Source organism: Podarcis vaucheri, assembly GCF_965113315.1.
Source record: "Podarcis vaucheri genome assembly, chromosome: 6".
Classification (NCBI taxonomy): Eukaryota; Metazoa; Chordata; class Lepidosauria; order Squamata; family Lacertidae; genus Podarcis; species Podarcis vaucheri.
The window spans coordinates 77,141,877-77,169,672 of record NC_138764.1 but is presented as its reverse complement, the minus strand read 5'-3'; the positions used below and the strand labels follow the sequence as shown (position 1 = coordinate 77,169,672).

At 40.4% G+C, this 27,796-nt stretch overlaps 1 protein-coding gene and 1 long non-coding RNA gene across 9 annotated transcripts in view; one reads left to right on the top strand and one right to left on the bottom strand.

Moving 5' to 3' along the window:
* Positions 1–27,796, bottom strand: part of TOX2 (TOX high mobility group box family member 2) — a 270,950-nt gene that overhangs the window by 56,973 nt on the left and 186,181 nt on the right. The window lies entirely within an intron of this gene.
* Positions 1–27,796, top strand: part of LOC309534451 — a 100,785-nt gene that overhangs the window by 71,881 nt on the left and 1,108 nt on the right. The window contains exon 2 of the long non-coding RNA XR_014220738.1: positions 26,377–26,507. This is a non-coding gene — a long non-coding RNA (uncharacterized lncRNA). The remainder of the gene's footprint in view (positions 1–26,376; positions 26,508–27,796) is intronic.

Sequence of the window (27,796 nt, the reverse complement as noted above, 5' to 3'; positions counted from 1 at the left end):
TGACGGGCTATGATCTAGTGTTACGGCACACTATTATTACTGGGGAAAGAGTCATCCAAACACAATTAACACTTCATTATGAAGATGAATCTCCACAGCCTCTGTGTTAAGAAAAGCTGCTGGAAACAACGGAAAATGGTGTTTAACAAATGGGGAACGCCCCGTTAACGTACCAGGCTTCATCCATGTTTTAGAGCCATAAATGAAACAAATGGCTTGGAGTTTGTTTTCACTGCCGATACCTGTAAATGTACATAAGGGGTGAGGTGATCTTTGATGTATCCCGGTTCCAAGCTGTATGGGGCTTTATATACTCAGATTATCTGTATTCACACGCTAACATCAATACACACCAAATTTTTGACACGCAGCTGTAACATGCAATTTCCCCCCATTACTGGTTAGTCACCCTATCTCACCAGAGGAGAGTGTGCTTTGTTACCTATCACTTATTACCATCAAGGCCAGGGTGTGTGTTCTTTGTTTAATTGAATTATTAAGTACTGTAATTGTGACATTTTTATACTGATGTTTTATTCTTGTTACTATGAAACAGTTTCAGATTGTCTTATATGGGCAAGTCATAGTCATAGTCATGTGGTGGTGGTGTTGTTGTTGTTTTGTCATGCTTCAATGTGAATAGCTTTGAGTGTAATGATGATGGAAAAGTAGGGCACTAATGAAGTGACAGTGACTTTGCTTCAGTTTTTGCCTCTTGTGGGATAACCTCTCTTTTTTTCCTTTATGTTCTGTGCAGCCTATGGCATCGTGGAGCAGTGGTGCTCACCTGACCTCACAAAAGGGCATGGCAATTGCTTACCAGGAAGCAGAGGGACATTTTTGTTAGGAATGGTTGGCAAAGAAATTAAAAAAGAAGATAAGATCTTGTTTCTATATGCCACGACAGCTGCAAGAACTATGTTAGCACAAAATTGGAAATTAGAAGTAATACCCAACATAAGTGAGTGGCCTGTTAAAATGATAAACTATGCTGAGCTTGATAGAATATCAGGAAGATTAAGGGACCAAGATGAACAGAAATTTCATGACAATTGGAAGAAATATTTATTGTATATGGAATCTAAAGTTCAGGTGACACTGGCGGGGTTGAAATAACTCTAACAGAGGGAAAGGCCTATGTAAAAGAGTTAAAAAGTACGCGACTATATAATTTATTCGATACTTACCAAAGGAGTGGAGGGAAGTCCAAGGCTCAGTTGGGACTAACTCAGTTATGTATTTTATTTATGATTTGTGAAGTGGATATAATTTGTATAAGGTATGTGGTGGATTTTTTGTTTATGTTTTTCCTGTATATATGTGCAAATATGAATAAAAATTTATGAATGAAAAAAAAAAAGGAAGCAGAAGGACAAGGCAACAGGGTCAGTGCAGTGCAGATGCGCCAATGGAACCAATCTGGTGCTCCTGCTGGTGCATGTAAACTACACTGGCTTCCCTGCTGCCTTACCCCTCCCAGTAAGCGACAGCGGCTCATCTGTCCAGAGGTCAGGTGAGTGGCAATGCTCCACCACACTGGCATACCCTTCGACATTTCACTAATGAAAACAGGGATGTCTTATTCCACGATGGTGATGGTGGTGATGATAATACCCCACTCAACTGACTGAGTTGCCTCAGCCACTCTGGACAGCTTCCAACATACAGTGGTACCTCGGGTTACATACGCTTCAGGTTACGGACACTTCAGGTTACAGACTCCGCTAACCCAGAAATAGTACCTCGGGTTAAGAACTTTGCTTCAGGATGAGAACAGAAATCATGCTGCAGCGGCAGCAGAAGGCCCCATTAGCTAAAGTGATACTTCAGGTGAAGAACCGTTTCAGTTAAGAACGGACCTCTGGAACGAATTAAGTACTTAACCCGAGGTACCACTGTACATAAAAACACAATAAAACATGAAACATTAAAAAACTTCCCTATACAGGGCTGCCTTCAGATGGCTCAAGGGTTGGATAACTCTATCTATATCCTCCAACATTTCTCCAGTGAAAATAGGGACATCCTAAGGAAAAGTGGGACATTTGGGGATCAAATCAGAAACCGGAACGGCTTCTGACAATCTGGGACTGTCCCTGGAAAACAGAGATACTTGGAAGGTCTACACTGGCTGCTACTGTGTGCAGCAGAACATAAATGCAACAAAACTCATACGGCACAATCTTAATGTTGAAACAGTTACACAATAGATTATTGCTGCCAGAAGAGATCTTGCTGGGAAGTGTCTGTGGCAAGGTAGTTTGCCCATGGCCTGCCAATGTTTGTATCCACTCTGCAAAAAGATTTTTCTGCTGTTCCTTCCTTCTCTGTGCCACAAAGCAATAGTGACAAAGTTCATGATGTGTATCCAGAGCTCAGATACATTTTCCCACGTGAGCTTTTGTGTTTTATTGAGCTTTTTTGCAGAGTCCCATCCACCTTGTTTTATGCCTCTTCTGGCCTTTGCTAGACATTTTAGATATTGTGTTGCTATAAAGTGAAAGGCCCCCAAGTAATGACAGGCCTCTACAGTTTATTGCAGGGAGCATAAAATATAGTGATTTTAGAACAGGATAGGAAAAACAAGAAGACAATCTAGAAAAATCACTCTCTAGGGAGGAGCGCGGTGAATTAATTTTGAAAGCATTGTCCCTCACTGCAAAATTTGATCCAGCATTTAAAATTATTTTTTAAAAAATCCACACCAAGGAGCCACACCAAGCCTAAATATGAAAACACCATTTTACAAATGTATAGCAATAAATGTAAAAAATGTAATATTTATTTCTGACACCCCTCCTCCAAATATATCTTTTAAAAGGTATGTTAAGATCCATGCATATCACCCAGGACATATACTGAGGTAAAATCCTAGGTAACACCCTGAGATTTTAAGAGAGCAAACAAATGTACAACTGACAATTAATTTGTCCAAGTCTGAGTGTTTTTCGGCATTGCATCTTCCTAGGATCCTTAACAGCTTTAGTGCTAAAACAGATGTGGCTATTATGTGCCTGGGATGAGACAATGCAAGTTCTTCCACTCATCTGAATTGAAGATGGGAGCATCTGGGGGGCCATGTGGTGTTCAAATTACATTTCATGGACTCCATTCTGCCTTCTTATTTTAGGTTTAAAATGACACGCCAGAATTGTGTAAAAACCACCATATATGTAGAAACCTTTATTATTGAAGAGACAGAGAAAGCTCTCTGATATGACAAATCAGATGCTACTCTGCCATTTGGATTCTTTATAAAAGAATAAACGTAAACTTGTGCTGCTTCTGCTGTTCAGGGAAGTTTTTAATGTTTAATGTTTTATTGTGTTTTTAATATTCTGTTGGGAGCCACCCAAAGTGGCTGGGGAAACCCAGCCAGATGGACGGGGTATAAATAATAAATTATTATAATATTATTATTACTGCTACAAAAAGGTGGCTCCATTCCAGGTTAAAACCGAGATCCTTCTGAACTAGTCCAAGCTTGAAACAGGGTTTGCGTCTTAACACTGTTACATGCATATATACCAGCTACTGCTATTGTGGCAGAAAGTTGGGCCAGTCTCATTGTGGTTGTGTTATACAGTCCACCATGCTATTACATGCACACACCTGGGTTGTGTGCCATTACATTTTAACATTCACACTGCAATATATCAAGGGAGTTTTGTTCAGAAATGTTAAAAGCGATAACGGGTTCCCGGGCCCTTGCAATTAACATGTCACACAGTAACATTGGTCATTTAGAGTCTGGTCTTCCAAGTGCATTGAGCTATGGACACAAGTCTTCCTTATTTATGCCCTTCCATTGCTGACTCTGAAAAGTTACCTCCAGGAAGTTGGATCAATGCTCCCTATATTGCTGTGTTCTGCTGGCAATTTTCAATACCCTTATAGCAGCATGTGGTGAGACGTACATTGTAGTCATGTCTGGTTGTGGGACAGAATGGTTATGTGGAGGAACATTTGGATGGAAAGTAATACAGCATTGATCTACAACATGATGTAGATTTCAGCCATCGGAATTGCATTACTTCCAATGGATTCTACTTCAACTATCAATATGTATGACTGGTTCAAGGCAAGGGGATGTGGGCTCCTTTGCTCTGGCAACACGGGTACATTCATTCTCTTGTTCTTCTTCCCACACCTTGTGGTTCCTTTTGAAAAGGGGTGGGGTGGGGGAAATCACTGGATATGAAGGGAATATTAGCAACCCTTCACCCCCATTTTGCCTTAGCTCAAAGTAAGGGAAGGATTGATTGATTGATTGATTGATTGATTGATTGATTGATTCATGCCATGTCTACTTTGGTTACCAGCAGGTCTCCCAACACATCATGAATATGCTGGTCCTACATGAAAAGGAGCATGTCATCAATCATGTAGATGCAGAACCTATGATTTTGCATTTAAATTATTCATTGCATGATCACTGACAATTTTGGTTTGCCAAGAACTAAATACTAGGCAGTATGATATTTGATGACATTGTCTTGATGTCCTAAAAAAATGTTGATTAGCTAGAACACATCTTCATCTTCACTTTCCATTACTTCTCTGGCCCGACTGATAACATGGCAGGGCCAACAAAGTTGTACCTCTGAAATGCACTGGGATTGTTCGGGATATTCTCATGAAAAATTAACAAAATAATCCCTGATTAATCGAGGTGAAGATTGCTCCACCTGGGTCTCCGTCTCTTGTGTGCCAAATATGCAATTCCATCAAGAAAACCACTTAAGCATTTAAGATACAACTATCTACAATTTGCACTCCCTTGAAAGTCAAATATTTCAGCAAAACAAGGGAAAATAAAATACTTTTACTGCTCTACACCGTATCAATAAGTATTAACCAGACATTCTAGCTGATTAGGATTCACTAAGAACATGGCCAAGCAAAATAAAATTTATTCCTCTGGGGCACTAGGGAAAAGAAAGTAACTTTTTATCTCTTCTCTCTCTGCACTTTACATTTTACAGCCAGCTGCCTATTTTCATATACCAGATGAATCTCAAAGAAAACAGCGCATATTTCAATTAAGCTTTTTCAAAAGCTGCCTCTCTTTGTCTCTGTGTCTGTGTCACCAAAATATTCCAGAAGGAACACTATGTTCAATGCAGCATTTGCATTTTTATCCAATCAGATCTTAAGGACATGTGCCAAGTCAATGTTTATATTACAGAACAAATCAAACATCAGCAAGATCTGATTAACCTAACGACCTGGAATTAAACAATACCACCTGGAAGGGGTGCTCCTTTATTCGCTGGAAACCAAGAGGCTCTTTCAGAATCTGAATGCCAAGGACAGATGTTCTCATGCACACCCGAAGATGTATGCACTCTGAAATATTCCTCAATTTCCCCCACTGTCTAATGAGCTGCACTGTATATTCTAATTAAGACTGAAGTTCTGAAAGGGACATTTTATTTATTTGGGGTACAAAAGGGGTTCTTTTGAGTGAAGAGAGGTTTCAAAAAGGCTGCTCACTTTCACACCATTTTGGAACACTTGCCTGTAGACAGCTGAGTATATGGAAAGCTGAAGTGATAATCCAGAGATGACTAGGACTGCAATTGGCCAGAGTGCTGGAGTAGATCCAGGGAGCCCATTACAGGCCAGAGTCTCAGCTGAGAAATCTGTCCAAATTGCTGCGGGAGCAAAGATGTAGGCAGGTGGAGGAAGCAGAGTAGGCAGGCAGGGAATAAAAGGTGGGAGGGATAGAAAGAGATAGCAGCCAAACAGCTTTGCAGGACAAAAAAAGGAGAGCTATTCAAGAAAGGCCAACCTACACTATTCAAGCAAAGACCCAGGAGTAAAGCTTTTATATGCCGTTCATGAAGAACCAATGGGATACCTGGGGTGTTGTGAAGCAATATTGGGATCTGGGCAAAGCATTCTTCCACTCAAACCATATTTCCATCCTTCCTCCACCCTGAGCCCTAAAACAACTCACAAGGAAAGGGACCATTGCATATTCCACAGAGCATCATGTTCCCAATTGAATCCAAGTCTGAGCCTGATAAGAACAGAACAGCCGCCTGCTGGATCAGGCCAGTGGCCCATCTAGTCCAGCAACCTGTGGCCAAGCAGATGCCTGCAGGAAAGCCACAGGCAGGACCCAAGTGCAAAAGAGCTTTCCAACAACCGGCATTGAACAGAATACATATCCTGAGAACCACCCTGAGGCCTGCAGGTACCGGGCGGTATGTAAATTTAATTTAAAAATAAAAAATGCCGCCTCCAAGTGTGGAGGCAGGGCATAGCAACCCAAGTGTTTAGCCACCATGAATTTGTCTAATCTTCTTTTAAAGCCATCCAAGATGGTGCCCATCCCTGTCTCTCATGAGAGCCATTTCCATAGTTTAACTATGTGCTGTGTGAAGAAGAACTGTCTTTGCTCTGTCCTGAATCCTCTAACATTCAGCCTGACAGCTTGTAGTATGATTACAGAGGGAGAAAAATAACTTTTCTCTAGCTGCTTTCTCTGTGCCATTTATCATTTTATACACTTCCACCAGGTCCTTTCACTCACATTTTTTCAAAACACAAAGTCTCAAATGCTGCAGCCTTACCTCATAGGGGAGTTGCTCCACCCCCTTGATCATTCTGACTGCCCCCTTTCGTAACCTTTCCCAGCTTTACAATATCCTTGCTGAGGTTTGGCCAGAGAACTGTACACAGCATTCCAAATGTGGCTGCACCATATAACAACATTTTGTTTTCAGTTCCTTTCTTAATGATCCCCTTTGCATGGAATTTGCCTTTTTCATAGCTGTCACACACTGGGTCATTGTTTTCATCAAGCCATTCACTATGACCACAAGGTCTCAATCCTGGTCAGTCACCGCAACTGCAAATGACCAAAAGTCTGGAAACCAGGATTTATGAGGAATGGTTGAGGCAGCTGAGTATGTTTAGCCTGGATAAGAGGAGACTGAGAAGAAATTTGATAGCCATCTTCAAATATCTAAACTAGGGTTGCTACATGGAAGAAGCAGCAAGCTTGTTTTCTCCTGCTCCAGGGGATAGGACCCAAACCCATGGATTCAAATAATAATAATAATAATAATAATAATAATAATAATAATAATAATAATATAATCAGACTTAGAAAGTGAAAACCTAGAAAATGCCATGCAATTACAAAATTAAAGGGGGGGAATCATCACCTGGGAGGAAAGGGTTACTTTTTAGTTGAAAATTAATGCACTCTATTCCAAATTAACATGTGGGATAATTAAAACCATCTTTCCAATGAATTTATTATAGGATATACAAAGCTAATTATAAATTCTCTGTTGCTAATCCGTTGCAGTTTGCTAATGCAGCGTTGAAATCTCTTTGGCCACACTTGTTTAAATTATTCATTAGACACAGCAACAGTTGTGAACTGTAATTTAAATTGGCATCTCATGAATATTCAATTAATACAATAAACATTGGAATGTTTTACTGCACACTGCTCAATATTTTGCACTCTATCCGGTGTTTACATATTTTTATTAACTCTTTATAAAGGTGTTACCTATTTATGTCACTGATTACAACGAGAATAAAATGTCCCACTCATAAATATTTGTGTCATCTTAAGAGAGGGAATGTAATTAGGCAAAGCTTCAGAAGTCATAATTAATATAGAGCAGATATTACTCTTGTACTCTTTTGCTCGGAGCATGTGGCCTGGCACCATTTCAAATGGAATAAGCTTTCCATGCAAGGCAACTACTGCACTACAGTTTTTCAAAGTAACCAGGATCAAACCTGCCTGTCTTCTCCCACATTGCAGAAGGCGCTAATTGATGATGAAGCACTATTTTCCCCCTCCTTTTCCTTCAAAAACAGGCTCCAAAGGGACCTCACAAAAAAGTATCACAGATGCTACATTCTAGGGTTTGGGCAAACCATAGTTTACCCATTTCAGAAGTCTGGTCAAATTATGGTTAATGCAAGCCAGGAACTGAAGGAAGGAACCAGAGTATGTGAAAAGAGGATGGGGAGAGGAGATGGGAGCATGTGAGAGTGAGGTGTGGCCCCCAGGCCCATAATATTTATGAGACGCCTCATAAAATAAATTCTCTTGGAGCCATACAAATAAAATGAGAATAAAAGCATAAGGACACGAACCCACAATAAATTTAAAAGAAAACTAGTATAAAACTTCAAATACAGAAACAGCACAATAAAAGACCATTAACAGCACAGAACTAAAACAGCCTACATTAAAACCACCAGCTGTACCACAGTGGCTTAAAAGCAGATCTTAAAAGGCTTGAGGATAAAGGAAAACTCTTAATTTGGTGCTGAAAAGACAGCAATGTGGGCAGCAGGTGAGCTTCCCTAGGGACAGCATTGTTTACGGGGGATGGGCAGGGATGGACACCAATGCAAAGGCCCCCTCTCTTTTTTGCATTCATTCTCCTAACTTTAGACTGAGGGAGCACATGGAAAAGGGCCTCTGTAGTTGACCTTATTGGTATTGGTAGGTAAATACTGGAGGAGGCATAATAGAGCATGAAGCTGAACTGGATCTTATATACAGATAGGTAGCCGTGTTGGTCTGCCATAGTCAAAATAAAAAAATTCCTTCCAGTAGCACCTTAAAGACCAACTAAGTTAGTTCTTGGTATGAGCTTTCGTGTGCATCTGAAGAAGTGTGCATGCACACGAAAGCTCATACCAAGAACTAACTTAGTTGGTCTTTAAGGTGCTACTGGAAGGAATTTTTTTATTTTGGATCTTATATGTTTCCTTTTTGTTCTTTTTGCTGTTTTATGAAACAAAACTTTATTTTTAAAAGGAGAGGAGTGTAATTGTGGAAGCTACATAAAACTGGTATCCCCGATAGCCAAAGATTCCCATTCTTTTTCTAAGCACTGGTGGTTTCAAATTTCTCAACGGGAATGTCAAAAAGCATAGATGGAGGCACCTGATTTTGCAACCCACAATTCCAAAGTGCCATAGAAAACAGTCACCACAGATCCAAACTGTCCCTTATTTCAGCTTTCACCAGCCTGGGGTTCTTCAGTTATTTTGGACTACAATTCCCATCAGACCCTGCCAACATGATTGCATTAGCTGAAGCTGTTGGGAGTTGTAGCCCAAAACATCTGGACGGTACTGGATTGACCAAAGCTGCTTTATTTGGTAAACTATGCCTGGGCAACTTTTCCTGCAGACTGCCTGTTGCACTGAAGATAACATTAACAGCTTTAGCTTAAGAAACTCTGAATATCTTGGAAAAACGGATTCACAAAATTCAATTTAACTTGAAAACTGTAGTTGCTAGATATAACTGCAGTTGCCAGTTGAAGCCAGCTCAATCTGCAGATAATTAGTTCAAAAACAAGTAGTAGCTCTTCTGCTTTAAGGTGTAATTATTCACTTCTCTTCTGAGGACCCAGCAGAACCAAAATTAATAAATAAAAATGCAGCAGAAAATAGAACTGCTGGAAAATGAAGAGCCTGATGTATCAGGCGAATGGCCCATGTAGTCCAGCGTCCTTTTCTCACAGTGGCCAACCAGATGCCTATGGAAAGTACAAAAGCAGGACATGAGAGGATTAGCACTCTCTCTACTTGTGATTTCCAGCAAATGGCATTCAAAGGCATAGTGCCTTCAACAGTGGAGGTAGAATATAGCCAGAGTTAGTTGCCATTGATAGCCCTTTAATCTGTTTCATTCTCTTTTAAAGCCATCCAAGTTGATGACCTTCACCAATGGAAAATTCCATAGTTTAACTATGTGCTGCATGAACAAAATGATACTGAAACAACTTTTTAATGCCACAATTAAAAAACGAACATTAAAAAATCAAATGATTCTTTTGCCTCATGGCACAAATGTCTGCTTTGTTTTTTTCCAACTATATGTTTTATATCCTTTGACACCAGAGTCCAACAAATATCCCTGCTTTATAGCACTGATCCATACAGCTTTGATCCATATTTCAGACAATTTTTAAAACCCCAATTCCATAATGTCCAACATGGCCGAAATCCAATTTGGTTTAACCACGGTGTAGATTGGATTGCCATTTTTCACTTCTAGAAGTACAGGGGTTTAATTTGGGCACATTTCAGCATAAAAACTTGGGCCTCAGGCCATGTGCAGCAACACTGAGATTAAACTGTGAGGCAAAATCATGTCAGCCATTAACAGTGCTTCTGATGATGATAAATGAATCCAACTCCTTACAAATTTCCTACTCTCTTTCTCTTCTGCATATGGCAAACAGAAATAAAACACTGTTTGAAACTTATTTGTGCAAATTTGCAAACTTGATTTGGCGGCCTTCTGTGTCAGTATAAAATTGCTTAGGATGGGTGTCTCAGCTGTTATGCCAGCAAGTCACCAAGTCAATTTCATGGGTCGTATTGATAATGCTTACATGGACCTCTCAGTGGTATCACAGGCTCACATGGCAGTGGAAATGTTTAGGACTGTAGAACTAATCCCAGGAGAACTCTATGTACTTTTCCACTGTCTTTACAAAACAAAGAACTACTTGACTACCATTTGAGTTGAGCTAATATTGACTACTTTCAGTAAAAATCTGAAGAATGTGACTACACCCATTTTTAATACAACTCAAGCAAGCTGATTATACTATCTCTTTCTAGAGTACTTTGATAGGAATGAAGCTAACAAGGGGTGGAGATTTTGTTGCTATATTGACAGTTGGCTGCCAGTCTTATTCAAATATATTTTATATTTCAATTAGGCATCAGGTAACTAACCCACAGTGTTAATTCTCTGAATGAGTATACGGTGGTACCTCGGATTATAAACGCGGGTTACAAACACTTCAGGTTACAAACTCTGCTAATCCAGAAGTAGTACCTCAGGTTGAGAACTTTGCCCCAGGATGAGAATGGAAATCGTGAGGAACTGGTGCGGTGGCAACGGGAGGACCCATTAGCAAAAGTGCACCTCAGGTTAAGAACGGTTTCAGGTTAAGAACAGACCTCCAGAACAAATTAAGTTCATAACCCAAGGTACCACTGAACCACATCAAAACAGTCATGTCCATAAAATCACAGGTAAACTAAACCTGGAATCCGTCTCTCTTGCTCTCCAGTAAGGCAAAATGTTGCATGATTCCACAGTAATTTCCAGATCACAGTTTCTTTTAAAATTGTAATCACCCAATCTAACACGACATATTGTACCTATTATACCTCTATATAGTACCTAAATGAGTCTGTTTCTTTACATTATAATACTGCATACATCAAACAGAAATATTTGATCTGAGAGGCCATACTCTCAATAATGACAACAAAGAGATTCATACATTGCTGAAGTAGGAATCCTTTTATCACATGCTGACTGAACATTTATTTTGGTTTTTTAAATAAGTACTAATCATGCTAGCATTCTTGGATCCAAAATGGTGTCAACAGACATGAGTGCATATAACCAGATTTGCACAAGTGCAAAATAATATATTTGGGGGGGGGAGGGGAAGGTAGCCATAAGGGGAGGGAAGTCCATCTCACTAAAGCCAAATGAGGACTGAGCATGTTCAGTGTTCAGACATACTGACTAGCTGTCTTAGGGTGGGAGTACGGTAAGGGGAATAGAAAACTGCATAAGGAATGGAATTGAGCAACCTGCAAAAGGGCCCATCTGTCTGTCAACCTGAATAGGAATGCTTCACACTGCAACACTTCATTACAGGTCTCAGTTGTAATATCTTCATACGTGTTTCCATATTTCATGTGCAAAATAGTGAGAAAACCACAACTGTTTGCCTGCCTTCTTGAAAAATTAAAGAGATCCTCTAATAAATGCCTAGATGACAGTGATGGCAATGAAGGGATTATGCATCTGGTAGCATCCCTCTCTTTTTAAATATGTTTGCTCAATTACTTGACTGAACAAATTCAAACAAATGCAAGCACCTTCTTGCCAAGTGTGCATGTATTGCCTCTGGTTATGCCTTGTATCTGGTATTCAAGCATGCATGCATCTGCTTGACTGAAATTCTCAATTTTCAACATTGCCATGCCATTGCTCTGTAGGTGGAAATGACTCCCTTTCCCTCACTGTAAGTCTTCACATTTTGTTTTACCATGCTTGTTTCAATAAAGCATTACTAGAAAACTGGTGCTGTCTCATTAACATTGCCATAAGGAGTAATCTAGGGAAACGAGACAGTTCCATTGAGACTGTTTTCTTGTATCCCACCTTGATATCAGTAATTATGAAGGGCAGGCTAGAAATATATTAAATCGTAAAATAAAAATAAAATTTAAACCAAAAGTCCTTCACTCTCATTGATTTCATGGCATAGCCTCAGGCACTTATTTCTGCACAGGTATAGACAGCTCCTCATTTTTTAAAATCACAGTGCAGTTTACAGTAGCAATTATCGATACAATTGTATGTTATAGTTTTTATTGGTACATTAAAAACTATAATAATAATAATAATAATACATAACCGTAACATAGTAGCAAACAAGATTCAAATGGCCCAGCATTAGAAAGTGCCCAAAGACAAGATGAAGAAATATATTGATGGCAAGACAACCAGAGACTCTGTGGGTAAGCAGATCCCTGGTCTGGGAGTTGGGGGAGTGCTGGATGGGACTGCTCTTCCTCTGAAGGAACAGCCAGGTACCTTGAGGTGCTCCTAGATCAATCTTTGTCATTGGAGGCTTAACCTCTGTGGTTAGAAGCACCTATTATCAGTTTAGGCTGGCACTCCAACGACATACTTTCCCGAACAAGGGTAACTTGGCCACTATGACCCCTGGGTTGGTAACATCATGACTGGATTGCAATGTGTTTGTTGAGTGGCACTTCTGGACATGCATATATTACATCTGTGCTGAGGGAACTGCACTAGCTGCCGGCCACTTGCTGAACCAAGTTCATATAAAGCCTTGAACAAGTTGGGAGCAGGTTACCTCAAAGACCACCTGCCCCTGTGTAGGACTGTAAGATCAGGGGTGGGCAAGGTTTACCTCACCTGGGCCAGTTCACTCCAGGGGAGATTATTCCATGGGCCGGATCACAAGTGTGTGTGAGTGCACAGGTCCGCAATTTCCGGCGTCATCTGTGCAGACATGTTTTCCGGTGTCTGCGTCTGTGCAGACACGATTTTTGGCATCTGTGCATGCGCAGATGTGATTTCCAGCACCGTGGAAGCGAGTCCCTGCACCGTACTGCGTCGGTTTAGCACAGCACACGGGGACTCGCTGAGCAGGTGGCTCAGTTCGGGGGCGGCTCATGGGCCAATTAAACGACCCCCGTGGGCTGCTTGTGGCCCACGGGCCTTAGGTTGCCTACCCCTGCTTTAGATCATCTAGGGAAATTTACCCGTGGATCTCTCCCCAGCAGAAAACAGGCATGGGCTACCCTTCCCTCTGCCATACATGAAGCAGCAAAACATCAGTTGCTTCAGATGTACAGTCATACCTCGGGTTAAAGTCGCTTCAGGTTGAGCATTTTCAGGTTACGCTCCATGGCGACCACTATTATTAGGTGGAAGTCAGGAAGTTCCTAATACTGTGCAAAAGCAAGTCGCACTGAGTGAAATAAGGCATAGTCTCACATAAGTGGGTACAAGCTTGTGCCATTGAAAACTAATAGTCCACAGCATCAGAAGTATTTATTTGGGCAATGGGCTGCATTGGCACAGAGAGCTCTGAGACCAATCCTGCAAAAGACAGTAGCAGCCTCTTTCTTGCACTCAGTGGAAACAAGAGAAGGTATTATTATAATTGTGTGTGTGTATGCAAATATTCCTCACATAACTTGATTTGGGGGTTTACAGATTTTCTGTGAATCTGATCCTAAGGGACAGATTACAGGATTACCCTACATTACAAAGAATTCTGGTAGCTTTGCAGTATTTCAATTTTCAATCTCAACAATTTCACATCTACTCAAATAGTTGCTCACAAACTTCACCCAGCTTGTTGCATTTTTTAAAGACACTGCATCAACTTCTTCCACTGCCACTAAAATATTATGATATGCAAGAGTTTTAAAGGTATGATAATCACTCAAACAAGAGGCTACATTACCGTATTATGATTTTGTGGCCAGTGCTTTTTCTAACCAGGACAGCTGAATACTTTTTTATTTCAGTGGAATGGCATCTTTGGTCCCATTGTGGTGTGCACTTTATTCTTTCCATCCATCTATCTATTTCAGACACATTCCACTTATAGCACTCCATCAATGTCTCTATCTTATCTATTTTCAGGCATTCAGTGTGATTTCTGTATTTCCCTTTTTACCATCTCAAGAGACCATCATTATACCTCAGAACTCCTAAAATCAATTGAGTTTTATTTGCACAATGGGAATATGAAAGTAGGAAACTAGGGAATATAGAGGCTGCAAACTAGGAATAATCAGACTGAATTCTTTATTCCTTTTTTACATTGTGATTACTGACTGAAGTATTTGCCCTTTATTTTCTCCTCTTTATGGCTCACCCATAGTGTGCCATGGTACATCATCACTCAATGCATCCATCCATCCACGAACTGACACTTTGTTCCTGGCTCATCAACTGTATGCTTGAGTCAAGAACTGTAAGACGTGTTCTTTTCAGTATTGCTGCAGTTCTAACATGACATCTTGTTTGAGTCTTCAGTGCTTACAGGAACAGTACCCATATTCTTGGTGGTAACTTTCCCTCCTTGTGACTAGTGCTTTGGCCTCATTCTTTAAAAAAACTTACAACCAGAATGAACTTTCAGTAATTTTATTCTGCCATAAATATATATATATTCTCTGCATACTGTCTCCTCTTACAATAAGTAACATGCATTACACTGGGGTAGCCAATTTGGTGCTCTCCACTGGCCATGCTGGCTGGGGCTGTTGGGAGTTGCAGTCCAACAATATCTCAAGAGCACCATGTTGCCTATCTATGCATTATGCAAATTATGGGTGGTCCTGAAAATGGCCCTAAAAATGGCCCTAAGCACCATGACAATGGTCATCAGTGTTGCCTCAAGTTGCTTACATTTCTTTCATGGTCTGAAATCTTGGCTGATTGAGATGGAGCCCCCAACAGCAAACTGTTCAAGACACATAATGAGTTGTAAGCGCATCAACAATTAAACATAACTCGTAGAATGTGAAAGTGGACTGAATATGACAATGTTTATCCATCTTCTGGAATCAAGAAAAGGTAATGTTGACACTATGGTATGTTAAAGTCCCAAGTGATTAATAAGTTATTTGACGCATTGCTCCAAATAAGAGTACTTAACAAAGGTGCTGATTGAGAGAGACTACAACAATGTATGCCTCTTAGATATGCTAGCTGTTCCAGCACCAAGGACAGTGTGCTGTGAATTTTTTCTGGAGGTAAACACATGCCAGCAGCAATTTTCAAACTCACTATCTGCCAAACACTGCAGTGAAAATACAAATCTTGGCATCTTCTGAGCTTAGTAGAATCTGCCAAAATGCTGCCAATGAATCTAAAATGATGAAGAATTTTATCCTGTCACTTCAGTATTTAGGCAAGTACTAATGTTTCCTCTTTAATGCTTTTGTCAGTCTCTTGAGGTTAATGCAAATTCAGAGAACTTTGTCCTTCTCCACCTCAAGTTAATAAGCAACAAACTCAATCCATAGGGTGCTGATTTAATGATACCTCCTGGCATGTTTTATGGCTTCTCTTCTTGGCTCTCAGTCAAGGTTTATGGTTTCTAGTAGGCATCACAACAATATAAGCTGACAACCCCCAAAATACAGTATTTCAGTAAACAGTAGATCACAGTATAAAACAGTCTTTGCACCCGTTCATTATCAAATTCAGCTATCAACTACATTCAGAGGGGTAGTCATATTAGTCTATTGCAGCAAGAATCTTTGTTGCTATCAACAGTAGTTTATTTTGAAATATTTTTCTGCACTCACACAACTCACTCATGCCCAGTTGTTGTCATGGAAAGATTGTGAACAACTTGTAGGATGGTAGCCAACTTTTTAGTAATTCTTGGCTATACCAGGATAATCACCCAGACATTCTGGCATACAAGACAGAGGAACACTGATTTTTGGTGTTGTTTCTGTACAAGGAATATCTGAACAAAGAATAAAACATCAGAGTCTAGACACAGTACTCTCAAGACACACTTCCTATTCAGACATACATAGATAGCAAAGAAATAATGAGCTCATTCTTAAACATGAGCAATATATAAACAATAATATATATTGTGTGAATATACACAACCCTTTTGTGGGGTTATGTATATTTGCCTTAAATAAATTTCCTCATTCAGGAAGCATTGTTCTTGACTGGACTTACTTTGCTTTTCCTGGTATTAGCAAACAGCCATATCTGCTTAGCTACATCCCATCATGCTCTTATTGTATTCCCTACTTCATTTTGAACTGTTTTAATATTGTGTTGTAAAACTCCTACCCGGGAACCTTAGGGTGAAGGGAGAGTAATTATTATTAACAATATTAATCTTTTTTCTTGCTAAGACAACCCATGTGGCTAATGCAAGAAGCACTACTTTCACTGACTTTATTTTACTTCAGTAATGACAGGACATAACCAAATCTGATTTGCTATGTAGAACTGTGATGCCATCATGGCTATTACATATTCTGTTATCACCTTTTATTGATTGATTTATTGAATTTATATACCGCCCTATACCCGTAGGTCTCAGGGCAGTTCATACCCATGTTAGCAACCCAGAAGGAGAAAGAAAGAAGTTCTAGCTAGGAAAAAGGTGTCACAAAAGCAGCAAAGCTGTGGTACTAAACAGGATTGAAAATGCTGAATATTCTCAAAAAAAAAAAAAAAGCATTTTGGGGAAACACCTGCTCCTAACGCATTTCTGTTCAAAAACTGAAGCAGAAGAATATTCAGTGCTGCCTTATAAGGTTTCAAGTTTTTTGTCTTATTCATTCATTCATTTTCTATAACATCCTTCATTCAAAGATGACAGGGTGGTTTACAATATAAAAACATAAACTACATACCATAATAACAAACAAAAACAATACCGCGTCCCCAGTTTAAAAGGTCATAGATGGTTTAATCAGCTAAAAGCCTGGGAGAAGATGAATGTTTTTGCCTGGCACCTAAAAATATGTTAGGAGCCAGGTGAGCTTCCCTAAGGTGAGCATTCCACAAGTGGGGGGCCACCCCAAAAGGCCCCCCTCTTCTGTTTCTGCCCTCTAGACCTCTTGTGGAGGAAGCACACAAAGATTTTAAATTACTTCCTCCACACAGAATTCCCTGGAAAAGACTAGACTACATACACAGCATACATATGTGGCTATCTAATAAACAACGTATATACAGTTAAAGTTTCCTGGGTTCTAAACAAAGTGTATTGCATTACATAATTAATATAAATTGTGAAAGGAACACTCCTATACCATCTAGATTAGTTCTTTTTTTATTAGATGCCCATTCAGAACATTATTTACAGAGTCATGAAGTTGAATAAGGATTAAAAGACATTGCACTCCCACAACGGCTCTGGCCATCTCTCTCTAGTAAGCACTTGACCCATGAACAGTATGAAGATCCCACACCCTAATTAAAATGTAGGTCACAAAGTGATCTGCCTCCTGGATTTTGGAATTAGCCTTCTGCTGTCTTGATATGCACACCCCCTGCAGAGAGCAAAATCATTCCCCAGATGCCTTCTGAGCATGACAAGAGCTGAAGCCTAGCTGCAATAACTAGGAAAAAATTCAATCATTCATAGATGACAAGCAAAATCAACATGAAAATTTAGCGGTTACTGAGCAGCAGCAAACCTAGATTTGAATGGTTCAGGATAAAGCAGCAGAGCTGAGCTCTTGCTAACTGAGTGAACTAAATTCATTGTACTCTGTGTGACTTTTCTACTTCACTGGAAAAGCAAAACAAAAGTGAATGAGGAAAACTGTCACTCAAGAAGATTCCAGCTCCTATCAACCATTATAGACAATGAAGTCTAAACCTTTAACGGGATCTGAACTTATCTTCTGATTTGTAAAGGCACAATCACATCTGTTTTCTATCACAGAGGAAGAAAACTTGCATGTAAAATGTGGATGGCTTTTTGGGCCACGTGAGTTTTCTCATAGTGTTCTTTCATAGATGCTACAGAACTTGCCCATGCATAACTACGTGAATTTAAATCAAGCTTCAAATGATGGAGTAGAAACTACTGTGGGCCTACAGATTAGAGGCCTGCTCAGTCAAATCCAAAGGCCTATCTGGTCCACCATTCTATTCTCAATTTGGCCAGCTTGATATCTGGCTATGGAAAACAAACAAGCATGTATTTGTCTAAAGCCCTTCTAAAGCCATCCTACATCTTACAGGAGCAAATACCATGGTTTAAATGTGTACTGTGGTTTAAATTTAAACCAATTTAAATTTAAATTCTCTGTCCTGAATCTTCCAAAATTCAGCTGCATTGGATGACTCTGTGTTCCAGTATTACATACGAGGGATAAAAATGTATTCCTAGCCATTTTCTCCATATCTTGCACAATTCTATACATCTCTATCATGTTCCCCCTTGTCTCACCTGTTTTATAACAAAAAAAAGCCCCAAGTGTTGTAACCTTTCCTTACAGGGGAGTTTTCTAAGATTTCTGCAGCCCTACAATATGCTTTTTGAGGTGTGGCAACCAGAACTGGAAACAATATTTCCAGATTTCCTCTCATGGAGGAGGCACACGATGGGTCTCAGATTATGATTGCAGGGTCTGGGGAAAGGTGGTCCTTGAGGTACTGCGGTCCTGAGCCTTTTAATGATGTATAGGTCAAAACCAGCACTTTGAAATGAACCCAGAAACTAATTGGCAGCCAGCGCAGTCAGGCCAGGATTGGTGTTACATGCTCCAACAGCCTTGCCTCAGTGACCAACCTGGATGCTGAATTCTGGACCAGCTGCAGTATATGAACTGTCTTCAGAGGCAGCCCCATTTATAACGCATTGCAGTAATCTAACCTAGTGGTTACCAGAGGACAGACTACAGTGGTACCTCTGGATGCGAACGGGATCCGTTCCGGAGCCCCATTTGCATCCTGAAGCGAAAGCAACCTGCGTCTGCGCATTGTGATTTGCGGCTTCCGCGCATGCGTGTGACATCATTTTGAGTATCTGCACATGTGCGAGCAGCGAAACCCAGAAGTAATGCATTTCGTTACTTCCGGGTCACCGTGGAGCATAACCTGAAAACGCTCAACCTGAAGCATATTTAACCCGAGGTATGACTGTACATAGATCTCACTTGCCATTTTTGTTTCCCTTCTGACTTTTGAATTCATGGTTCTTTATTTCTTACACTGACATCTTTAATTCATCAAATCAGTTATCTCAGCCAATATATGATATGAAGCTAATAGCAGTGAGGAAAAATCTTTCACAGTTAGCATAGAAATTCATCAGTAAAAGAAAAGAGAAAAAGAAGCAGCCTTTATCTCAGAGTTAAATCCAAGAGTGCAAGGCACAACGCACAAATGTGGGGGCAAAAGGATTCAACCATACGCTAGCCCCTCGACAGCCTCCACAAAGGTCTGTCTCACGTGCAGCACCTGCGAACACAAGGAAGGGATGTTGGTGAGGGCTGTTTATCTCTAATGACACCAAAGGTGTATAACAGCTGGCTGGAGCAGGTTGCAGGCCAGTCTCCATCTATAATGAGAAATGCCCACTGCACTGAGAGATAAGTGAGAAGTATGACACTGGCAATTTTTATGGATGTTGAAGAATTGCAGCAATACAATTCCTCCCTTCTCAGTGACAAGCCAAACAATGTCCAAGGTGTAAAAGGAAGGTTAGTAATGGGATTCTGTAGAGCTGAGCCACAAAATATGGCACTGCATTAACCTTTATAAGCAGCAGGGCCAGGGAACAACATTTGGATGCATTTCATTACTGATTGGCTGCCCGGACGTGTTGAATGTGGAACATTTTCTCTCCCCGCTGCCACCTCTTCTCTATCTCACTTTCAATTTTTCTCTAAGAATCAATCATCCCCCCCAAAAAAATTTGGGGGTGCCATCTCTTCCTAGTCAAGACAGGATGGTTCGGAGGAGATTTTAAAAATAAATATATTAGAAAGTTTTCTTGTGTACATGTAAAATATAAACTATTATTCTTTTATTTATAAATACAAAATGATACCAGTTTATATATATATATATAACTGCAATCACAACATGAGCTAAATTATAGAGGTACAGAGTCTAACCATCCCAGGGTGCATGCAAATTGTATAGCTAGGAAGCCAATCAAGGTATTGACATTTTTTTAAAAAAACAAATGCTGTCAAATTTATAAAGATTTGAAGATGTATTTCCCCTGAAAAGAAACTGGAATCCTGATGCTATTCTGTTTTCCACTGGTGCAATGTTTATTTCCCCCTACCAATGTCCTCACTATGATAAATACAAAACAAATAATAGGGGGCAGGAGACTCGCTTCCCCCCCTGTTCCTTCAAGGCAGAAGCCTTTGCTTCCCATTAGAACTTACTCTTCAGAACACCCAGAGCACATTCACAGGTGCTCACAGAGTCCTTTGAAGTACTCATTACATAAAGAAGCATTTTGCAGCCTATTATTTTTTATTGTAAGCACTATCTGTTATTTGCCTCTAAAATGGATCACATTTAAATAAAAAAGGCTTCTTCAGTGCACCTACACCTACATCTCTGTGTAGTCATCATAACCTCTATATCTGAAACAAAGACAAGGAAATTTCCATTCCTTTGAGCTCTTTTGCCCAAAGTGCATCTTAGCAGCCATTCAAAGGCATGGCACTCTGTCTGCTTTTCCATCAGGCACTGTACGTAAACGAATGGAATTTTTCACTTTTTAATAGTTGCCTTATTTATGCAAAATGTTTTCAAAATGCAATGTTATTTCTGCATAAATTTCCATTAAAACAAGTCTAGGAGCTGTTGAAGCACAGCTTTTGAGCTGAAAAACTACAATTACGTATTATTTATTGCTGGATCCAAGTTGAAGAGGTGCTAAGAGTTGGCAATGTCAAGTAAAGGCATAAATAATCTTCAGTTGAAACAATTAAATACCAACTGCAGCATGCTTGCAGGGGGGGGGGAATCTAAAATATAGTCCTCCTCTTTATTCAAAGATCACATACTCTTTATGAAGTGTATTCCAATATTTGAAATATTCTTTCTGGTCTGGATCCAGAAAAGATGGAACAAAATTCTGCTTGTGTTATAGGACTTCCCTGGAGTTCTCTCCCTCCCCCCACCCTACAAGCCTACTACTGCCCTTGCAACCCCCAAAGGTCACCCTCTGAATGGTGGGCAAACATTATTCAGTACATAATATTAACTGGGATTCTTTCATTCAAGACTCATGGATACAAGAATTGGAAAACTGCCAACAACATAGCCAATGCTGTTGAGGTTGCTCAGATAAGCACTCACATTTGCTGCCTTTTCAAACTGGGAGTACCCTAAAACATGTTAAAAATATGTAGGAGCCACTCCTACATTTTGCTCCCAGTGATCTTCCATCAACTCAAAAATTGGGTCCTCAAGTGGTCATTAGTTTCAGCCCTGGTTCTTGACAACCTAACAGCTTTTGCTGAAGGAGCAGAGATTGGGAGTTCAGAAGCCAACTGGAGAGATTGTTTAGATAAGTTGGTTCCAAGCAATTTAGGTATACCAGCACCTTGAAGTAGGTCCCCCCAAAAATGGACAGCCAATGTAGCTGGCACAGAACAGGTGCAATAGGATCAGAAGACCTAGCTCCTACAAGTATCTTTGCTGCTGTATTCTGTCCCAATTGAAGTTTCCAGACTGTCTTTAGAGGCCGCCATAGGTGGAACACATTGCAGTCATTGAGCCTGGAGAAAACCAGTAAACAACCCAGATAAAGCTGACTAAAAACATGGTTACCGCTAATACTTGTGTTTCCATGGAAAGCACAGGCTCCAGAAGCACTCCTAAGCTATAAACTTGACCCTTGTCGGAAGTGCAACTCAGTCCAGAACATGCAATAAACAACATCATCCAAAGCAGCATACGTTGGAACCTTAAAAAGAACTTCTAGGGAAACTCTTGGGTCACTGGGTAGTGACAGTCTCTGCTGGCTCTCCAAATTTATTCAGAACTTTCCGTCTCTAATGATTTGTACCCCAAGGCATGTTGTTACACTGAACAACAGTAAAAGCTGTCTCTATACAAGTGAAAGGGTGTACACGTGTTAATTTGTACAGCTCAACTGTTGCATACACAAATTGCGCCTTCATTGAACACTGCATCTGAATAACTGTTATGGATGTACCACTCAATTATCAGTGTACACAGACTATACACTCATTGAATAAACACCCCCCCATTCTTCCAAGTATCTCCAAGGAGCATTTCAGCAACATGACACAAAACAGTGAGATAACCTAATGAATGAGTGATTTGCAGATTTGCAAAAGGTTGGCAATTCCTGATATAAAACATATATACATAGGTGCACAAGTATTTTAATATTAAAAAAACCACACCAGATGGCTTCTATATGCCACATACATACTGCACTGGACAGATTCACCATCCACTTTTTGATGTCCTTCTAAAGCTCCACCATGTTGACTTTCCCCTGCTTTAGTAGTTATATTTGCTACAGCACTTGTAATTTATTTCCACTTTTATTTATATTACATCCTTTTATGAAAACCCAAATTTAAAACATGACATAAACACTGCACACATCAACTAGGATTGTTATTATCAGCCTGATGTAGAAGACAAAAAAAAGGATGACGAAAATAAATCTTCAGGCTCCTTTTGCCAAGATTAAGTGGCATTTTTCAGCAGTACAAAGCGTACGTTAAAAAATAATTTTCAGAACACGATATCCAAGGAGCACTTGGGAGAGCAGAGCCATTACAGAGAGTTATACTGGAAATGTGCCTTAACAAATGCTATTATTACCTTGTACCAGTTCAGCTTCCCAGGATTGCATCGTGACTTCTGAGCAGATTTAGGAGTGATTAAGTTTACTGTGCACAAAAGCCAGCTATTTGGCAAACTGTCAACACAGCGTAATTGATATTTTAATTATGCTACTAATACATACATGCTGCTGTTCCCAACGAACCTCCTCATTGGTGTTAGACAAACAGCTTATTTACGGCTCTGATTATTGCTCCAAAGACGTTTTGCATTTATAATCAGTAATATTTTAAACTGCTGAAGGGAGGGGGGAAGAAACCCAACAACACCAAATTGTTTTGCAAATGTCTAATGGCAGGAAACACCAAGCACAATGCAAAGGAGAATTATTGTTCCACTTGACATGTGTTTGGTAGATGAGGCACCAGGCAACAATATCTACATTCACAGCACTCTGCAGTTGATTTGTTTACTCTGATCAAACCATATGTGGAAGCCCAGCTTTTAGTTCAGAAGACCAGAAGAAAAGTGACAGGCAAGGAAAAATGAGGAAGAAGAGCAAGAGGAATTATTAGTGCCTTAGTGTGATTCATGTATGATGGGAGATTGAAAGAGAGGCAATCCTTAGTTGGCATCCATCAACACTGCTGAACTGAAAACGTTAATTCGCCAGACATATGGCACCCCTTTGCATTACAAATGTGCAAGTCCATGAAAGAGAGACAGAGGGCAGCTTATGAAGAATGCTCATCTTGATCTTCACCATCCTCATTGCGCTAGAACAGATGAAGCAGCATATAGCTTTCCACAAACACTTTCACAAACACCCTGCAAATATAAAAAATAAGAAAAACCCCTTGCCAGTCATTTTAACACCTCTTTTTGAAAGGGCATAAATGCAGGGCTGGTCCTACATTTAGGCATAAGGTGAAGCAGATCCTGGGGGGGGGGGGTATTCAGAAAACAGCACTGTGGAAGACAGAGCAATATGGGCCATTTTGCTTGACCTGCCAAGTCTTCTTCAGACATTGAGTCGGGGCGCGGGGACATTTTGTCATTTGTCTCAGGTAAAAATATTGGGTCAGATTGATGTTCCCAGAGGGGTGGGTGCTGCAAGTAGTCTCACAGGTATGTGATGGGAAATCTTGATGCATAGCACTTAAAAGCAATTAAACTGCCAAACGGAGAGCGCCCGGCCTGGTTGTGCTATCATGCAGATGCCATCCCTCTTCCCTCGCCATCCAGGGTGAGGGCAATCTGATAGCATTGTTTGCCCTCAGGGATATCACCAGGTAGCCTAATTCTGGTGCTATGTGGCACATGATAGTCTTATATTCATTATGTGATCTCTGATTCACCTGGCACTTTCATTATACTCCTTTAGGCACCATGCAAAAATGTTCCTCTTTACCCAGGCCTTTGGTTGATTGACATTCAATGCCCTTTTAAAATGTGTGTGTGTTTGTTTTGGGTTGTTCTTGTTTTTATTTTGATTATGTATTCTTATATCGTGATTTTATCCTGTGAACTGCCCTGAGACCTGTAGGTATAGGGCAGCATACAAATTTTTAAAAATGATGATGATGATGATGATTGGCTGGGTTCATGCAGTGTAGATGAAAGCGGCTTTAACTGCAGCATACTGGGGAATGCATGAGACTGCTAAGATAGGTTCTTTCCAGTGGATTTTTCACACCTCCTGGGATCCTGCTTTTTCTCATCAATTAACATTCAAGTGGTAAAATTCAGCAAAGCACTAGGCATATATCCCACAGTTGTCTCTTGATTAAGTGTGGTTACAGAACCAAACAGTACAGAACAATTACAGAGAAATGTTTATCTTGTACCAAAAGTTTTATCAAGCTGAGTCAGATTCTCAGTGGATGCAAATACAAGAGTGTAGATACAGGCTCTATTTTTCTACCTCAGTTGTTCTCAAATGGGGGCTGCAGGATACCTAAATAGAAGGGTAGAATTGTTATGTAGGCAGAGCACCCAGATCCTCATCCTCCAGCCAAGGTAAGACCTGGGAGGGTTAATTGCATTGTTAGGCTTGTTTCCACTGCCAATCTATTCTCTGCTCCCATTTCAGCACTGGTGCTCTCTCCAAGGACATCATAATGAATAGTCAAAGCTGTTTTAGCTGCCAGTATTAATGAGATCTTCCCTTTGTTTTTTGGCTGTCATTTGTCCTACAAGGGAAGCGTGATCTGGTCAGTATGCTACCTGCTGTTACTTTAAATCAATTCAGCGAGTTCACAGTGCAGCCCATTGCTGAATGATTCAAAGTGTATGGCATAGACATGTACTAAGAAGAACGTCTCACGGAACTCAGTGAGTAAGCTGTCCAGCTACCTCACTGCTCACCTCTAACTCCAGGTTACTTATGAGCAAGTTTAAATTGGACCCTTCCAATACAGAGGATAGTATTCAACTAGCACATCCCATGGGTGCAATGATTTCTCCTTCTCACTCTTAGCATGCCCCACACCTTCTCCAAATCTGCTCCAGAGGGTTGGGGGGGACCCTAGAACAGTTTTAGGGGTGCATGGGGGAGCAATTAACATTGGATACAACCATGTGGCAAGGTGAGGTGATCACCTCAGGCGGCAGGATCCACAAGAGCAGCAGATCCCCTTCACGGTGTAGGTTTTCACTCTCCTTCCTTGGAGGGGAGAGGGGTCATCTAATCCAAACCCCTGCAATGTAGGAATCTCAACTAAAGCATCAAAGACAGGTGACCACCCAACCTCTGTTTACAAACCTCCAATGAAGAAGAATCCACCACCTCCCAAGGAAGTCCATTCCACTGCTGAACAGCTCTTACTGTCAGAAAGTTCTTCCTGAGATTTAATCAGAATCTCTTTTCTTGTAACTTGAGGTCACTGGTTCAAGTCCTACCCCACAGAGCAGGACAATCCCAACGGCAATGAATCTCAACAGCAAAGGGCATTCCTAAGCAGCATTCTGGTCTTAAGAGTGAGGCCTACAGAGCATCTTCTGTCACCAATTGGCATTCCCTACCACCAGGCAGAGCTTGCTGAGAAAGCTTTGAAGAACCAAGTAATTACAGAAGTGAGCTAAAGATTCTAATATCATGTCCCAGAGCCCCAATCAGAAACTGAAGTTTTTAAGGATAATGTTAAGATACCCATTGGTTCCTGGTAATATATTAAATGTGAACATTTATGTGTGCTGGCTTTAGTACTTCAAAAATGAGGTTGTGAATCAGGCCACAGGCTCTTTTTTGTGCTAGGAAGCTGCCCACATTATGCATATAAAACCTAAAGCCAAAATTGCTTGTGTTAGTCAAGGTTACAGGATATTGCAGAGAGGGTCTAATATAGAGAGAATAGTTGAATACTGTTATTTTCTTAATGCCAGGGGAGTCTATTGCATATCTTCCAGTAACTAGACAGGCGACAGTGAACATTTTTGTCAGAGAGCTTTCCACCTTGCCGAGAAATGTAATAATTTTATTTTTATTATTCCAGTTTTTAAAACTGCTCTCCATCACATGAGATTCCTAAGGGAAAATTTAAGGATTCCAGGGCAAGTCTCATCATAAGGGGAGTGTCCAAGCCGAGCTTGTTTGGTTCTGATGCAATGAAAACAGATGCAACAAGTTATTCTTTTTTCTTCTTATTAAAATGCAAAATAATTTCTTCCTCTTGCGCCCTTGTGACAAGACAAGCTGCTAGGTCTCATCTCAACACACATGCCGGACAGTCATCATTAATGAAGGAAAAGGGTAAAATTCTATGATGTTTGGCATGGCTTTGGATAGCACAATTTTGCTGTTCCTTGCCAACTTCCAGTGGTGAATGTAAATTCAAACCAGTTTGGTGTGTTGCTGGTTTTTTGTGGGGGTTTTTGTGAGTGCAGATTTACTTATGGAAGAATTCTGTGAGGATCAAAAGTCTGCACCCATATTGATCCCATAAGTAATAACACTACACAGTACCTGTATTTTTCAAACAGCCCTGGCTCATACTCATTACACAAGGTAAAGGTAAAGGGGACCCCTGACCATTAGGTCCAGTCGTGGCCGACTCTGGGGTTGCGGCACTCATCTCGCTTTATTGGCCGAGGAAGCCGGCGTTTATCCACAGACAGCTTCTGGGTCATGTGGCCAGCATGACAAAGCCACTTCTGGCCAACCAGAGCAGCACACTGAAACGCCATTTACCTTCCCGCCGGAGCGGTACCTATTTATCTACTTGCAGTTTGACATGCTTTCGAACTGCTAGGTTGGCAGGAGCAGGGACATAGGGACACTCTAAAAACAGACCCCAAATAATGTTGACAAAAGCCTACCTCATGGTTTACAAAGTCAGAACTCTCTGAAAGGACACAAACACACACAGCTTGAACGCACAGCAAAGAATTTAGAAGTAGCTTCTTTCAGCCATGTATAGTTGTGGTTGAGACTAAGGATATATATTTTTAAAGGCCTTAAAAGCAATTGAATGTCATCTTGCAAATATCAGCCTGGAGAAAAATGTTATGAACAAGTCATTGTACACCCCTAGGATTTTTATTTTAAAAAAGAGGTTCCAAATGAATATGCCACATTCATTACAATGAGAACATGAGTGGGGGCTGTTCAATTAAATCTCATAAAGGAGGGGAGGAAGAAACTTAAGAGAGTTACCAAAGGTAAAATAATGTTCATTAAAAACAGAAAAACAACCTGGAAAATCCTTTGTATTCAACTTCGCACTCGTACATCATAATGTTCCAGTAAAAGCCCATTTTCCCTTGAGATAATAAAAGAATTGAATTTTTCCTTATCGGTCATCTATTTTTCTAGCTATAGCTATTACTCCCTCTCTGCAGTTGCTAGGCAACAAGAAATATTAATAGCAGCTTTTATTAGCTTAGCTTTAGCAGCAGAGTACCAGAATGAGAAAA